Source organism: Typopeltis vanoorti, chromosome 25 (assembly GCF_054136105.1).
Source record: "Typopeltis vanoorti isolate ZY-2024b chromosome 25, IOZ_Tvanoo_1.0, whole genome shotgun sequence".
Classification (NCBI taxonomy): Eukaryota; Metazoa; Arthropoda; class Arachnida; order Uropygi; family Thelyphonidae; genus Typopeltis; species Typopeltis vanoorti.
In genome coordinates this window covers 42,841,801-42,858,059 of record NC_143573.1, presented here as the reverse complement: position 1 = coordinate 42,858,059, position 16,259 = coordinate 42,841,801, and positions in this window count along the sequence as shown.

The window sequence follows — 16,259 nt, the reverse complement described above, 5'->3', positions numbered from 1 at the left end:
GCTAACAATGTCAAGTTCTTTCCTAATATCCTCATTTTTAATATGATATTGCCATTGATGCCATCTGTTACTTCCCTTCTCAGAACTCTTATCTGTGGTCTCTAGTCTTTGATCAAGAGTGTTTTTATTTGTATCCCAGCTTTCAGATCCATAAGTTAAAATTGGTTTTGAACAACACTGTCTTGTATATAGCTAGTTTAGCATTTTGATTAATTTCTTTCTCCCTTATTCCATATAAATTTATTCAGTTAACTTTCTACCATACATCACTAATTTTACTGTCTGTTTCCATATTTAATTTGTCCTCTTTACTAAAAATTGTTCCTAAATAGTTGAAATGTTTTACTTGTTCTATAGATTCTCCATCAGGATGCAGTATGTTTTCTATGGTTTTGCCTATTTTCATTGTCTGTCTTTTTATTGTTGATTTTCATACCAAATTTATTATAAATTCTCCCAAATTTATGTGGGAGACCAAATAACAATTGGAAATTTTTATGAGAGAGATCCTTAAGTGACTATGAAGGAAAATTGGTCCTATTCAGTTTGTTGAATCCCTTCAGTCTAGATAGCCTTTTGGAAATGGAGAAAACTGAAAATTTTTCAGTTTTCTCCATGTCAATTCTTGAATTTTTATTACTTAGCTAAGTAAAATTGGCTAAAATAGAACATGTTCATTGCAATGCACATGTTCCTAAGATGCAAACCATGAATTTGAGCAGGCAATATGCTATTGCCTACTCAAAGATGCAGCAAACAAATTGCAGCTTTATTCATATTAAAAAATCTGTCTAGGCTGAAGGGATGAAAATAACAGATGATGAGCAACCTATTTTTCTTCTACCCACGGCAGGGTGAAGGCCTTTCCCATTACGGGAGGTTTTGGGTCTACTGCTCCCGTGGTGACCCAGTCCATATTGAGAGAGTGTATCTATACTTGGGCAAATGAATGTATGAAGGTGGAAGACAATCACAAACATCCATGCCTACGTGGGATTCGAACTCACAGCCTCTTGGCTGGAGAGCAGTTATGCTAACCACTCGGCCAACAAGGCCAGTGAAAATAACAGAATGGGACCAAATTTTCTTATAGCCACCTATCAAGTATATCACGTCAAAATTTCAAATTTTTATTCACTCCCACCCTTCCCATTAACATAACTTTTTTTTAGATTTCAAAGGCAGCTGTTTAATTTTTTTACAAACTTTGAGACAATTTTTTCATAGAAGAAAGTCTTTAATGAAGATGATTTTGGGCTTACATATTCTAGTACATGTGTACATGGGAGGAGGGGGAAAGAACACTTGGTACATCTAAAGCAGGTGGCTATCATCTTGAAAAAGATTGTCTGAAAATGCACATAGGAAATCAAAATGTACATATCTTGAATATTAAAATGAAATAAAACGTCAAATTCACAATATGGAAATAATTGATTAATTTTAAATCCCTCTGAATTTGGGAAAATACTGGGGATCTTCCAACTAAAATTGGTCACCATAATTCATTGATGGGGGAGGGGGTGTTTCTTTTTAATCCATCTAAAGGATATGGTAACAGAATAACTTGCTTTCATCAAAAGCAAAAATGTCCATACCACCCATCTAATTTCATTGGAATTACCCTACTGGTAATGTCACATGAATCATCATATTACTGTACATGTAGTTAAAACATGCTATTTCACCTGTCTATTTTGACTTAGTGTAACCTCGTACAGAAACATTTTATTTAGTCTGTTTCAGTTTTTTTAGTATCTAAGTATGTGAATGAGTTTTGAATAGTAATTAGTATGTTGAATTAACTAGATGATGAATAATCATATAGTTGCTGTCTAGTCTCATGGTAATTTACATGATTATATATCAGCAGAGGGTAGTTTATGGGTTTGGTCACCAACTAAAGGGACTTTTTCTATCACTTTTTTTCTCAGTCATTCTAGAGTTGATCATGGTGCAGTAACAGTAAGGTTTTTCTTATGGGGAAACAGCTCATCAAAATCATCTGTGGTACTCATGTTAAAAATTTAATGGAGTAAAACAGCACTAGGAAAGGATTTAAAATAGTATTTAATTCTTCCGGTGTTTCAGGGAGCACAAGAAACTTGTAGTACACACACCCAAAGGCAACACATAGCAAAGTGAAACACATGGATGAAAGATTAGTCCTAACTGGGTAGGGCCAGGTGCACCTGCCATCAGCCTAGGATGTAAAGTGAGCTTTCAAAGTATTAGCATTTCCCATATTTTGGAAGTTTTATTCAACCACGTGGATAGGCTTATGTGTTCGTCACGCATGTTGAATTGGATTTAAATGGTATTGATGCTAACAGATTGATAAGAAAATAACTATTTATTAACTTAAAAGCTAATATGTTGCTGGTATTATATCCAGCATCTTCAGAGCGCACAAACAGTTTATTACAAATGCGAGACAACCACAATCTGGTGTAACAGTGGGGCTAGTATAAGTAATTGCAGCGTGCAACACAAGACTAAAGCCTTATTAAGGTGCCATCTAAGTTTTAAAAAAAAAAAAAAAAAAGTAGTACAAAGTTTTGAAAAAAAAAATAAAATAAAAATAAATAAATATTAATTTGGTCTTAGGATGATTGTCTCCCAAATCTTTGGTAGATTTATACAGCCATACTTGTTAAGGTTTGGAGTATGTTTTAAGGCTTCTTTTGATTCCAGGATCAATCTCTCTGACTTGTAGAAGCTTCTGTGCAGTACTTTTGTTTTTTTCAATTGATCCTGTGTGTCGAGGTATCCAGAGCATGGTCTGCCAGACCTGACTTGCCATAGCAAAAGTGCCGGATGTCCAGTTCTTCCTGTCTGTCCATAGTAGGCTTGATGACATGAACAGGGCATTTCATAGACTCCTGGATGTGATAAAGGAGTGAATCTGTCCTTAGGTGAATGGATGAGAGTTGCCAATTTCACATAAGGTTTAAATACAGTATGCAGTTGGTGTTTGTTAAGCATCCTAGATATCTTTTCAGATGTGCCTTTAATGTATGGGATAGTTTTGTTGTAGTCTTCTGTGGTAGATAGTGGAGGAGATTTTTTGGTAACATTTAGTATTTTATCTATCTTATGGGGATTATGGCCATTGGTTAGGAAGGTGTGATGCAGGTGAGAAAGTTCAGCAGTGAGAGCAGTGTCATTGGAACAGATTGCGCTAGCTCTATGGGTTAGTGTTTTTAAGATACCATATTGTTGAGAAGGGTGATGGTCTGATTGTTTGTGTAAATATCTCCCTGTATGTGTAGGTTTTCTATAAACCGAAAATGATAAGGAACCTCCTGGAAGACATGTGATCACTGTGTCCAGGAAGGACAGGCAGTCATTGGCTTCTAGTTCCATTGTAAAGTGGATTTTAGAGTGCTGGATATTAGATGCACTAAAAATGTATTCAATATATCTGGGCCGTGTGGCTAAATAGCAAACCATCATCAACATAGCGTAGCCAGAGACTAGGTTCGAGAGTGGCTGTGTTGATAGCTAGTTTTTCCCGGTGTTCTATGTAGAAGTGGGCTAGAGGGGGGGGGGGGGATCCCATAGCTGTCCCATCTAATTGTTTGTATATTTTCCCTTTCCATGTAAAATAACCTGCCTGTACTGTGAATTTAAATAGCTGAAATATATCGGGGAAATTGTGAATTTAGTGAGTTAAGTGTTTCAGTCAATGGTACATTAGTGAATAATGAAATGATATCAAAACTTACCATTAGGTCTGAACTATTTAAGGTGTGGTTTTCTAAAATACTTTTTAGGTGGGTAGAATTTTTAACAAAAGAGGGAGAATTGTTTATGCAAGTGGCTAGTAGTTTGGCTAAATGTTTAGCTAGTTTATATGTAGGACTGTTTATACTATCTACAATAGGGCATAAAGGTGTACCTTGTTTGTGAATTTTTGGACGTGTTTTAACATGAAAAGGTTTTGAGTGTGTTGACTGTTTCTTTTGACCAGGAAGTGACTTTGTTCAATAACTTGTACAGCTTATTCTTTTTTGAGTTGGTGGGATCTCGATCTATAATTTGATATGTTGACCAGTCTCGGAGAAGTGTGTGCATTTTGCTTTCATATTCTGTTGTATCCATTACTACAGTTGTTTCCTTTGTCTGATTTGGTTATTGTAATGTGGTTATTATTGTGTAGCTCTTTTAGAGCCATTATTTCTTTATGTGGGATATTATTTTTGGGAGGCTTAGAATGGATTAGGATATTGGCCACGTCTAACCTAATATTATTGGCTATTGCTGGAGGCAGGTCGTATATCCCACGTTCAGTGGAAGCCATTATTTTGGTTTTTGGAACTTCTTTACGAGTAACAGCAAAATTGTGTCCACGACTTAATGCACTCATGGCTTTGGTTAAGGTTACCGATGATAAGTTCACAATGCTGCCATCTTGATGTAATTGTGGCCACTTGCTGGAGGATTTCAAATTTCTTCTGATGCCGGTTTTTAACTTTAGCGAATTCTTTATTGGCTGTAGAGTCGGAGATTCTATCTAGGATATCCCATAGCTCCGGGTTCAAAATGTTAGATAGTATATCATGTAGTGCACTGTTGGAAGAATTTATTTTTGAAATTTCTCGGCAAGTAGCATATACTTGTTCCCGTAATAGTGCTTTTACGTATTTATAAACTCGCTCGTTTATAAATACATTGGGCTTTGGCCGAGTGAAACTTGTTCTTTTTATTTTTATACAGTTTGGTATCTCGGCACCTTTTTAAGAAGGCTAACCTGTTCAGTTGCTGTGGCAATTTTACTTTCCACTTACCATATTGTCGTACCTTGCGTACGATATTATTTCCATGAAGAATATTTTACCGCGTGGATAGGCTTATGCGTTTGTCACACGTTGAATTGGATTTAAATGGTATTGATGCGAACACAGATTGATAAGAAAATAACTATTTATTAACTTAAAAGCTAATATTTCGCTGGTATTATATCCACCATCTTCAGAACACACAAACAAAGTCTGTTACAAATGCTAGACAACCACAATCTGGTGTAATAGTGTGGCTAGCATAAGTAATTGCAGTGTGCAACACAACACTCGAGTCCTAATAAGGCGCTATCTAAGTTAAAAAAAAAAAAAAAAACTGGTACAAAGTTTTGAAAAAAATAAAATAAATATAAATAAATGTTAATTTGGTCTTAGGATGACTGTCTCCCAAATCTTTGGTAGATTTATACAGCCATACTTAAGGTTTGGAGTATGTTTTAAGGCTTCTGTTGATTCCAGGAACAACCTCTCTGAGAAGCACTAAACACTAACCCATAAAGTTAGAGCAATCTGTTCCAATGATATTGCTCTCACTGCTGAACTTTCTCTCTACCACAGAAGACTACAGCAAAACTATCACCATCCCATACATTAAAAACACATCTGAAAAGATATCTAGGGTGCTTAACAAACACCAACTGCGCACCGTATTTAAACCTTACGTGAAATTGGCAACTCTCGCCTGTTCACCTAAGGACAGATTCACTCCTTTATCACATCCAATAGTCTATGAAGTGCACTGTTCATGTCATCGAGCCTACTACGGACAGATAGGAAGAACTGTGGACATCCGCCTCAGTGAACACAAAAAATATATTCGTCACTTTTGCTATGGCAAGGCGGGTCTGGCAGACCATCCTTTGGATACCCAATCACACAGGATCAATTGAAAAAAACAAAAGTACTGCACATAAGCTTCTACAAGTCAGAAAGGTTGTTTCTGGAATCAACAAAAGCCTTAAAACATACTCTAAAAGACCAAATTAATATTTATTTATTTTTATTTTATTTTTTTTTCAAAACTACTACTTTTTTTTAACTTAGATGATGCCTTATTAGGACTTTAGTCTTGTGTTGCATGCTGCAATTACTTATACTAGCTCCACTGTTACACTGGATTGTGGGTGTCACGCATTTGTAACAAACTTTGTTTGTGTGCTCTGAAGATGCTGGATATAATACCAGCGAAATATTCTTTTAAGTTAATAAATAGTTATTTTCTTATCAATCTGTGTTCGCATCAGTGGTGGCCCGTAAAGGTTTAAGTGGGGGTGCTGCCTATATAAAATAATTTTAAAAATATTATTTTTTTCCTAATTAGTAACCAGTATATTAATAAATAAATTGGTTACTGATTAGGAAAAAAAGAATTTTTAAAAAATTATTTTGTATAGGCAGCACCCCCACTTAAAGCTTCACAGGCCGCCACTGGTTTGCATCAATACCGTTTAAATCCAGTTCAACATATTTATTCAAATTTGGCTGATTTTTAAGAGCCACAGCAAATTCTTAAACAGTCTTTCTCTTTTAAATTTACTGTGATAGATCATGATGGTATTTTTCCGGTTGATTCTGTGGGCTGTATCTAATGCATGGTGTCTGCAAGGTCAGACTGACTGTAGTCATGACTACAGATGTATTTTTTATGCTCAATGTGGATGGAAGCTGATCTTCCTGTCTGTCCATAGTAGGCCAACTTGCAGGAACTCTATATACATGTGGAAATGAGTGAGGAGGGAATTTGTCTTTAGTGGAATGGGTGTGGGTAACTAGTTAAGTGGAGCTTGAAAGTGGTTGTATTTCTTTAAGATTCTGGATATTTTTTTCTGATGTGCCTCGAACATAGAAGATGGTGATAGCATTACTAAAATCTTTCCGAAGAGAAGGTCATGGATTGGGGGAAGGATTGATTATTTTTTGATACTGTTGAAACCTTAGCCGTTAGATAAGAAAAAAGTGAAGTGTATATGATTGAGTTCTGCTGCAAAAGAGGTCTAATTGGAACAGGTTATAGGCTTTATGGGTCGATGTTTTTAAGACATACTGTTGAGAGGAGATGTGATGGGAAAGTTTTTGAATACATCTGCCTGTGTGAGTTAGTTTCCTGTATACTGAAAAGGACAGGTATCCATTAGGTATGTGGGTGACCAAGTGTCTATAAAGGCTAGACTATTATTAGTTTCTTTGTCCATTGTAAATTTGATTTTAGGATATTGAAGACTATTGAGGTGTCAGAGAAAAGTGTCTGTATCTGGGCCATGATACCAAATAGAAAACACATCATCTACATATCTTAATCAGATAGAAGGTTTGAGAGGGGCAGAGCCAATTGCTTGTTTTTCAAAATCTTCCATAAAAAATTGGAAAGTGGGGGATGAGAGGGGAGACTCTCATCCCCCACAGAGGGTACCCTCTATCTGTTTTATAAATTTTGTTCTTTCAAAATTTATAGCAAATGAAAAACAGTCAGTGATATCAAGGGAAAATGTTTTTTTTAAAAGCAATAAGGTGTCATTTAAGGAAAGGTTAGTTGAACAATGAGGTGATGTCAACATTCACTAGGAAATTGGTATCATTAACAATATTTTCAATGGAACTTTTAAAATAGGAAGTGTTTTTTTTTGTGTATGATGGGGTATTGACCAATAAGGGGGGGTGGGGGCAAGAGATTTTGCTAACTGTTTGAATAATTTATAAATAAATAATTAACTAGTGCCTTTTATTCCCTTATATAGGGAGTAGGATAGGCCTTTTAACCCTATCTAGCTTTTGGGCAGTTTAATATCCACCAGTAGCCAATCAGAGATAGCTGGCCAATGACTATCGTTAAGTATAATTGGCAACCAGTGAAGAGACAGACAAGCAAGTGCTGCCATCTCTTGATATCTAACCCTAACAGGATGTATTACTGTATGAAATAATGTAGATTCTGTAGTCGATTTTGTTGAGCTTACTGGGCAAAAAACCAGTTACTGGAGAAAAAAAAAAACCATTGCCTGTGCCAGAGATTGACAAACTCAGTAACCGGTTGAAGAAAGACTTAGAAAAAGTTCCCCCAGTTGGTGACTAGAATTGTACTAACTATATTTGGGTGGCCTAGGGTAGAGGATGCAAGTGCCACTTCCTCTGAGCCATGCACAGACTTCTTGGATATTTATAGCAAGGAGAATCAGTCATATCTACTATGGGTCTTAGGGAGGGGTGGAGAATTGGGTTTATGAATTTTAGGCAAGCTGGCAACTGAAGTGTTAGAGTTTTTTTGTTTTTTTTTATGATGTCAGGAGGCTAGGAAGAAATATTTTGAGTAACCTTTTTAATTTTTTGATTTGTGATTTAGTAGGATCATAATTTAAAGCTATGTAGGTGGAGCAGTCTCTAAGCATGATATCCATTTTCTTATTCTATTCACTGGCACTGAGGAACAGTAGCACATCACTTGTCAGACCTATGATGACTATGCTTATTATCTGTGTAGTTTATTGAGGGCATTGAGCTGGAAGGAAGATACATTTCTTTTAGGAGGTGAAGATCTAGAAAGTGAAGTGGCAACATCAAGCTTAATGTTATTAGCTATCTTAAGAGGTAATTTATGGATATCACATTTGATGTTGAACATTAGGTCTAGTGCCGGTACTTGTTGAGGTGCAGTGGCAAAATTGCGCTGTTGCACTTGCACCTCAAGTATACAGAGCTCCTTGTTCCCACAAGTTGGCCCTCCTGTGGACAGACAGGAAGATCAGCTACCATCCACAAGAAAGAACATAAAAAAATACATCTTCAGTCATGACTATGGTCAATTTGACCTTGCAAACCATGCATTGGGTGCAACTTACAGAATCTAATGGAAAATGACCATGTTCCATCACAGTAAATTTAGAAGAGAAAGACTTTATAGAATCTGCTGCTGCCTCTTAGCTTAATTTGAATAAATACGGCTGCGTAAAACTTCCTAAAAATATGGGAAACTAATACTTTGAGTTCCTAGTGTTCATTCTAAGCCACTGATGAGTATCCATAGAGGGTGGCACCCACCCCCACCTAGTTAGGAATCTAGTCTTTTGTTCATGTTTCACTTAATTTTGTGTTGCCTTTGTGGGCTACAAGTCACATATTGTGCTCCTGATGATGTCTCTGAAACATGAAATACTGGAAGAATTAAATACTATTTTTTAATCCTTTTCTAGTGCTGTTTCATCCGTTAAACTTTCAATGAATTTCTGCCAGCACTTAAGCCTACTCACAGACACTAGTACCCTTTCTTCCCCAAACCACTTGTTCTCATACAGCACTATTGTAGTACAGATTGACTTTGTATGTTATATGTGTGTAGTTGATATTTATATAAATCGTAATCCTCTACTGGCTTTTGCATTTCCCAAAGGGAAAAGGAGCAGCACTCTTTGAGCCCTAACTTTTTTTTTTTTGGAAATCATTAATCCCATAGCAATTTTTTTTAAATTAAATATGGAAATAGACAAGAGAATCAACAAAGCTGGTATGGTAGGCAGTCAATTGAATAAATTCATATGGAATAAGAGAGAAATTAGTCGGAACGCTAAATTAGCTGTAACAAGACAGTGTTCAAACCAGTTTTAACTTATGGATCTGAGAGCTGGGTCAGAAGTAAAACAGTTGACCAATGACTAGAGACCGCAGATATGAGAGTCCTGAGAAAGATTAGAGGCATGAACAGATGGCATCAATGGCAATATCATGTTAAAAACGAGGATATTTGGAAAGAACTTGACATTGTCAGCATCCAGGAATGCCTTAGTAGGGCTAATCTCAGGTGGTATGGTCACTTAAACAGAATGGGCGAAGAAAGATTAGCAAAACAAGTGTTCTCTGCCAGGTTGGCAGCAAAACGACCCAGAGGAAGACCAATGTATAGATGGATTGATACGGTACAAAGTGCCTTAGACAATAGAAATATGAGATCTGATAATGTTGGAGTCTTGACAAGTAACAGACTGATTTGGAGGAAAATTGTAGATAGGAAGTTAGTAATGATGTAAATTTTTCATGTAGTAGTATCATATCCTGTACACTCCTTGAGGGTACATATCAGGAATTTGATGATGATGCAATTTTTTTTTTTCATTTGGTTACAGAGTAAACGATACTTGACAAAAATCCCTTATCCAAGTGTAAGCAAACGACATTTGCTTTTTACTGCTGGAGTTTGCAAAGATATTTGACAGAATACTGCATGGAAAATTATAAGTTGGAATAAATGGGAATGGATATGAGGCTGATGTCATGAATAGAGGTGGGGAGGGTAGCTGATATACATCAGAGGGTGGAGCGGAATTGGGGTGAATGAGGGTGACTAGTGGAGTGTTTCAGTACTTTGTACTAGGACTACTATTTAATTTGTGCATTAATGATATAGCGAACATTTGAACGGGTTGGGTGGTATATTCAGTGATTGCTGATGATGCAAAACTAGGAAGAGCAATAGTTGATAAAGGTGATGTAGATATCTTTCAGGACAATTTAAATAAATTGGCAGTGTAGGCAACGGAAATGGTCAGTTTATTGTTGTAAAATATAAGGTAATGCATTGGAAGAGAATATTACATGTTTCATATCATATTAATGGTATGAAGTGTGTAATAGTTTACAGGAAATAGAAGCTAGGAATATGGGCACGAAGGTGGATTGAGATTAGAAATTCTGAGGACAATTGCAAGAGTTGAAGAAATAGTTCACGGGATTACTTGGATGTTGGAAAACACATCGACAGGTAAAGATATGGAGTTTATTATCCCTCTTTATAAGGTTATGATTCGGCCACAAGTTGACTACTGTGCACATATTTGGTCACTTCCATTTCTTCGGGATTGGGAGGTGGTGGAGAGGATTCAGAAACAGGTTACCAAGCTGATGACAGGGAATATGGTAGAAACTTAAAAGTTACTAAAGGAATTCTATAAGGTTGACACAAATTTTTCATTACATGGAGTAGGGGAAAAACAATGGATCATACTTGGAAGTTGTCTAAGAGTAGTGTTAGTAAAATTGTGTGGATTAGGTTCTTTACCTGGAGAGTATGGAGTGAATTGCCAGAGGTAGTTGTGAGCACTACAACAGTGAATAAGTTTAAGATGTATGATAGATATTGTATTAATGGATAGTGTTGGTCTCCTGCAATGTCTTTAGTCTATGGAGTACCTGTATATGTATATAATAAGTATGTTCACAACTTAGCTAATTCTGTGTAGATGCAGTTAACTTTACATCAGATGCCTTAGTATCCCATAATGCAAAGCACACTTATAACCGTATATTACTATACTTTATGAAAAGGGTTACAAACGTTTGTACACTTGAATAAAGGATTGACCAAGAATATAATTTTTTTTGTCAAGTATAATTTACATTAGGGAGCCAATTCTCACATCTCACTATCTTCAAGGGTGAGTGATATATTTGTATATGAGTTAGGATTACAAATACCACTTTTTATCTGTCACAACATGGATTTCCATTTGACCTTAAAAGATGGTGAGAAGTGAGGTTCAGCTGCTATCGATTAAAAAAAAAAGTAGGCCTAAAAAGATTGCATAAATTAGACACAGTAAGAGATTAACAACAATAATTAATAATAAAATAGAGTAATTATAATGTACTGCAATAAAGTTATGTGAATGAAATCTCGGCAACCTCAGCACACGTTTTTTTAAGCCTCCTCTTTGGCATATCCGAATTGCCAGTGTCACTATTCTTGCACTTTGGGGCCTGCCCCGAAATGCAAGAGTTTGTGGCTTAAGTAAAATAAGGGTTACGTGAACACAAGCACTGAGATACCGCTGTGCTTGTGTCGATCTGATAATCGAGAACTACTCAGCGCGCAATTCTAGATATTCCCATTCCGAAAGGCAGCAAGGGGCGTCTAGCTTTCCCCACCTTTGCAACGAGTTGCCCTGGTGTTAGACTACCTCTGGGATCAGCCGAATTGTCTATTACTAAAAGAAAGAGCCACGTGGCTGCATTTCGGCGACGTAAAATTACATTGAAATAATGTGGATCTAATATCCACTTTGCCACTACCTAAGGAGCTAAGGCAACTCGGAAATGCCCGTGATTGTATTCTCGTAAGCTCTCAGGTCAACTTACGAAACTTTCATAGTTTATACAAACATTCGGCTTTGAAATAATGTTGGAATATCCACTTTGCCGATGTAATTAAAAATTGTTTATTTCTGGGATTTTCCATTTAATATCTTCGGACCGGGATTGACTCCGGCTAAGGGATGGGGAGGGGAGAACTATGGTACTTATCTATGCCAAATTTGGTTAACTAGTGATTTTACTGTGAAGGGAAATTGAGTGCTTCTACTTTCCAGTAAAGTTAAGGCTGAAAGACTGACTGCCTGCTTTGGAGAATACAATGACATTTGATGGTTTGTGCTATAAGACTGATAAGTAATTATAATAGATCTATATGAAATTCTGTGTTAAGATCTGTTAATTCTTCTAAATCATCTACCTTTTCATTCGCTAAGGTTTAATCAAAAATTCGTTGAATCTGAAATTAATGTAGAAGTGGAACAGATTGTAGCAAATGTTTATAATTTAAACTTGGCATTAAAAATGCAGTTATCAAAATAAATAGTAGAAGATGCACCAACAGACTAGAAAATGGGAATATGACCTGAAAAAACTATATAACATATTAATTACTCAGGACTAACAAAGGAGTTAAAACAGACATATTAAAAACGCATGAGGCCGGGAAATAAAACGCACATGGCTATGGGTGTATTTAAAAGCTATGAAAATAAAATATTCACGTTTTTTTTTTTTTTTTTTACTTAAAAATAAAAATAAATTCACGACATTAAGAAGGAAACAAGCTGCAGGAAGGCTCGAATTGTATAGTGTATCTACCCCATATTATAGAGTTCTGTTCATTGAAAAAGAGGATGATACTATTGAATGCAACTCCAAAGGAAGGCATGGGAAATTAACGCCCATTTAATACAATCTTTCAAAATACCTTGCCAAATACCTCAAAAGTTTTTCAGGGAAATCACCTTCCTTTATCAAGAACACTACAGAATTTGTTACATACACTAAGGATATTACAGTTGATGAAAATGACATCATGGCTAGCTTGACATAACTTCTTTGTTCACTAATGTCCCAACAGATGAAGTCCTAACATTACTCAAGGACAAGTTATCCAAAAAAATGTTAGCCTTGCTTACACATTGCATCAGGTCTGGTTACTTCAAATTTCAAGATAATATATACAAACAAAATCATGGACTGGCTATGGGTAATCCTTTATCTCCAGTTCTTGCAAATATTTACTTAGAAGATTTTGAAACCAAGGCTATCTCTTCCTTTATTTTAATACCTAAAGTATGGAAACGTTATGTGGATGATGTCTTCATTGTTTGGAGCCATGGACATGAATCCCTTATGATTTTCCTCGAACATCTCAATAGCCGACATCAAAGTATTAAGTTTACTGCTGAGCTTGAAACGGATAATTCCTTGCCTTTTCTTGATGTCAAACTGACTCGCTCTTCTGGTAAACTAAAAATATCGATATATAGAAAATCCACACATACCAACAGATATCTGCACAGTCAGTCCCATCATTTCCCTCCTTATAAGCTTGGAATAATTTCCACCTTGGGACATAGAGCCCGTTCTCTTCTTGATGATCCAAATGAACTGCTTGCAGAAATAAACCATCTGAAAACTTTCGAAGTTAATGGATATTCCAAGAAAATCATTAACAAATTCCTTCTTAATCCTCCCAGACATCACTCAGAAGAAACAAATAGATTCAAAAGCAATATATCTATTCCTTACATAAGTACTGTTTCACATAAATTAGCAAAAGTTCTAAAAAAATACAATATCAGAACCTTGTTCACTCCACTTCCAAAGATCCGTTCCTTAATTAGCCACCCAAAACCTTGTCATCATCAACTCAAATACCCTGGCGTATATAAAATATTATGTGACTGCGATATTCCTTATTTCGGGCAGACAGACAAATCTGTCGAAATGCGTATGGAAGAACACATGAGAGACATTACTTACAAGAGACAGCGAGCAAGTGCATTATCAAGTCATATCCTCTTCTCGGCTAATCCTAGTGATGATAACCAAAGTCATAAAGTCTGCTAGGAAAAATCTACAAACATCTTCCGTTGCAGTTACGAAATAGAGAGAAAAATTGTGGAATCGAGAGAAATCATCTTCAATCCTGTTCATCTAAATAACAACTTAAGCTACAACCTCCCAGATAGTCATTCAGCTGTAATCATGTACTGGCGTTCACGTGATGCAGCAAGCACGCACTCTCCCAACAATGCAACAAATGAAAGAACAGCTTCAAATACAACTACAACGTTTTCATGCTAATTATGTATAAAGACTGTCTATGTTCATAGTCTTTTAACCCTCAATGTTTAGTGTTTTTTCTTTTATATCACCTGAAGAAGGCTGTTACAGGCCGAAACTAGTAGTGTGTTTATATTAAAACCTTTTTAATTAAATCTCGGTTCTAGTCATTCAATTTTTTTCATAAAAAAAAAAATATATATATATGCATGCGCTAACCAGTAGGCTTGGCTGGCCGAGTGGTTAGTATATCCGCTCTCCAGCCAAAAGGCTGCGGGCTCGAATCCCGCCGTGAGCGTGTGTTGGTGGTGGTGGTGGTGGTCGGCGGTAGATGGCGTTGGTGTAGTTGCGGTCAGTTGGTGGATTGAGCAGTGGAGAGAGAGCTGCAGAGCACAATGAGCCTTGGACTCCCTGGAGGTGTCAAATAATATATCATGGAGGAGACAGGATAAGATTCTAGATTAGTGAGTTGGATAGGAAACTGGCTGCTCTCATATAGGTATTGAAGAATCACGTATATGATGTGACCTTCCAGGAGGATTTCAATAGTGAATCTCAGAATAATAAAATTGTGTTAATTTTTGCATGCTGGAAGTGTAAGAATTATCTTATACTGGGAGTAATTTTTTAAACTTGATTGGCATTTTTTCTTTGTTCTTTTCATAAGAAAGCATAATTGAACAGTTAAGTATAAAACTATAAGTTTGCTAATTCGAGTTTGACAGTATAATCATCCATTCCAAGGGAAACTGCAGCTCTTTAAGTTCGTTCAGTTGGCTCGTAATAGAATAAAAAGGACTCATGAAAATTCATTTATGTTGAATTTTAATAGAAATATAACAAAATACCTGCTACCGTTATTTATGATTTCAAAAATAATCTTACATATCGAATACAAAAATAAATAAAATAAAATAAATAATTAAAAAATGCCAAAAAAACAAGCTCTAAACGATAACCATCTCATTACACCGAATTAAGAAAAATCGAAGCACGTTATAGTACCTTCACTTGTCAGGGCTACTTTCTGAACAGGTAATTCCAAACTGAGATTCAAATTTAAAGACTGGTTACTATCTCAGGAGAGGTAGTTAAAGTTTTGGAAAAGTTGGTGAAAGCCAAAATTCAGTATTGGGTTCATAATAATTTGATTCTTTCTAGAGATCAGCATGGCTTTGTTAACCACGCTACCGGCCAAGACGTCTATAGACGTTCACGTTATCATGGATGCGAAGTGCTTATTAAAATTGTAATACCATTGTTATAACAATGAAATATATGATGGATACGAAGCGTATGCGGATGCGTATTTGATCCATAACGGCCGGTAAGGTGGTTAAGGGAAGGTCTTACTTTAGTAATTTTCTTTGTTTCTATCTATAATGAGGTAATGCATATACGGAGGTAGGAGGGTTTTTCTCCCAGAAACTCGGGTTTTTCATCCCGCATACAGACAAATCAGCCTTTCAGAACACACGCAATTAGAGACAAAAATATTAGTTGTGGTAGTGGGCGATTGATGGAGATGATTGGTTGCAGAGGTTCGGTGTAGTGGTGGAGACAGTCGTATAGTAGGTGTTCTCCCGAGATGTCTTCAGACTCTTTGGAGGTGTCACGAATAATAATAATAATATACGATGATATTGTTGAACTTTGCAAAAGCTTTTGACAAAATACCGCCTTCGAATGTGTTATGTAAGCTAAAGCAATTGGAAATGGTTTCGGGTTTGGTGAGATCCAGAAACCATATAAGTGGGCAATTGTCAGACAGGCATCAGAGAGTACTGTATGGTGGAACAGAGTCAAAGATTAGAAAAGTGACCAGTGGTGTGTCACAAGGCTCCATTAAACTGTATATTAATGATACCGGAGATAATCTTGTTGGGAAGAGCTGCAGTAAATAAAGACAATGTAGAGGTCTTATAGGATGATTTGAATAAGCTGTCATTGTGGTCAAAGTACGATGGTTTTTCTTTTAATGTGGCTAAAGATAAAGTTATTTACTCTGGATTTTTAAAAAAAATCAGTCTGTGTATTCTATTTATGGGATTTCATTGCTGGAAATTGATGAGGTTCGAGATCTGGGTGTTA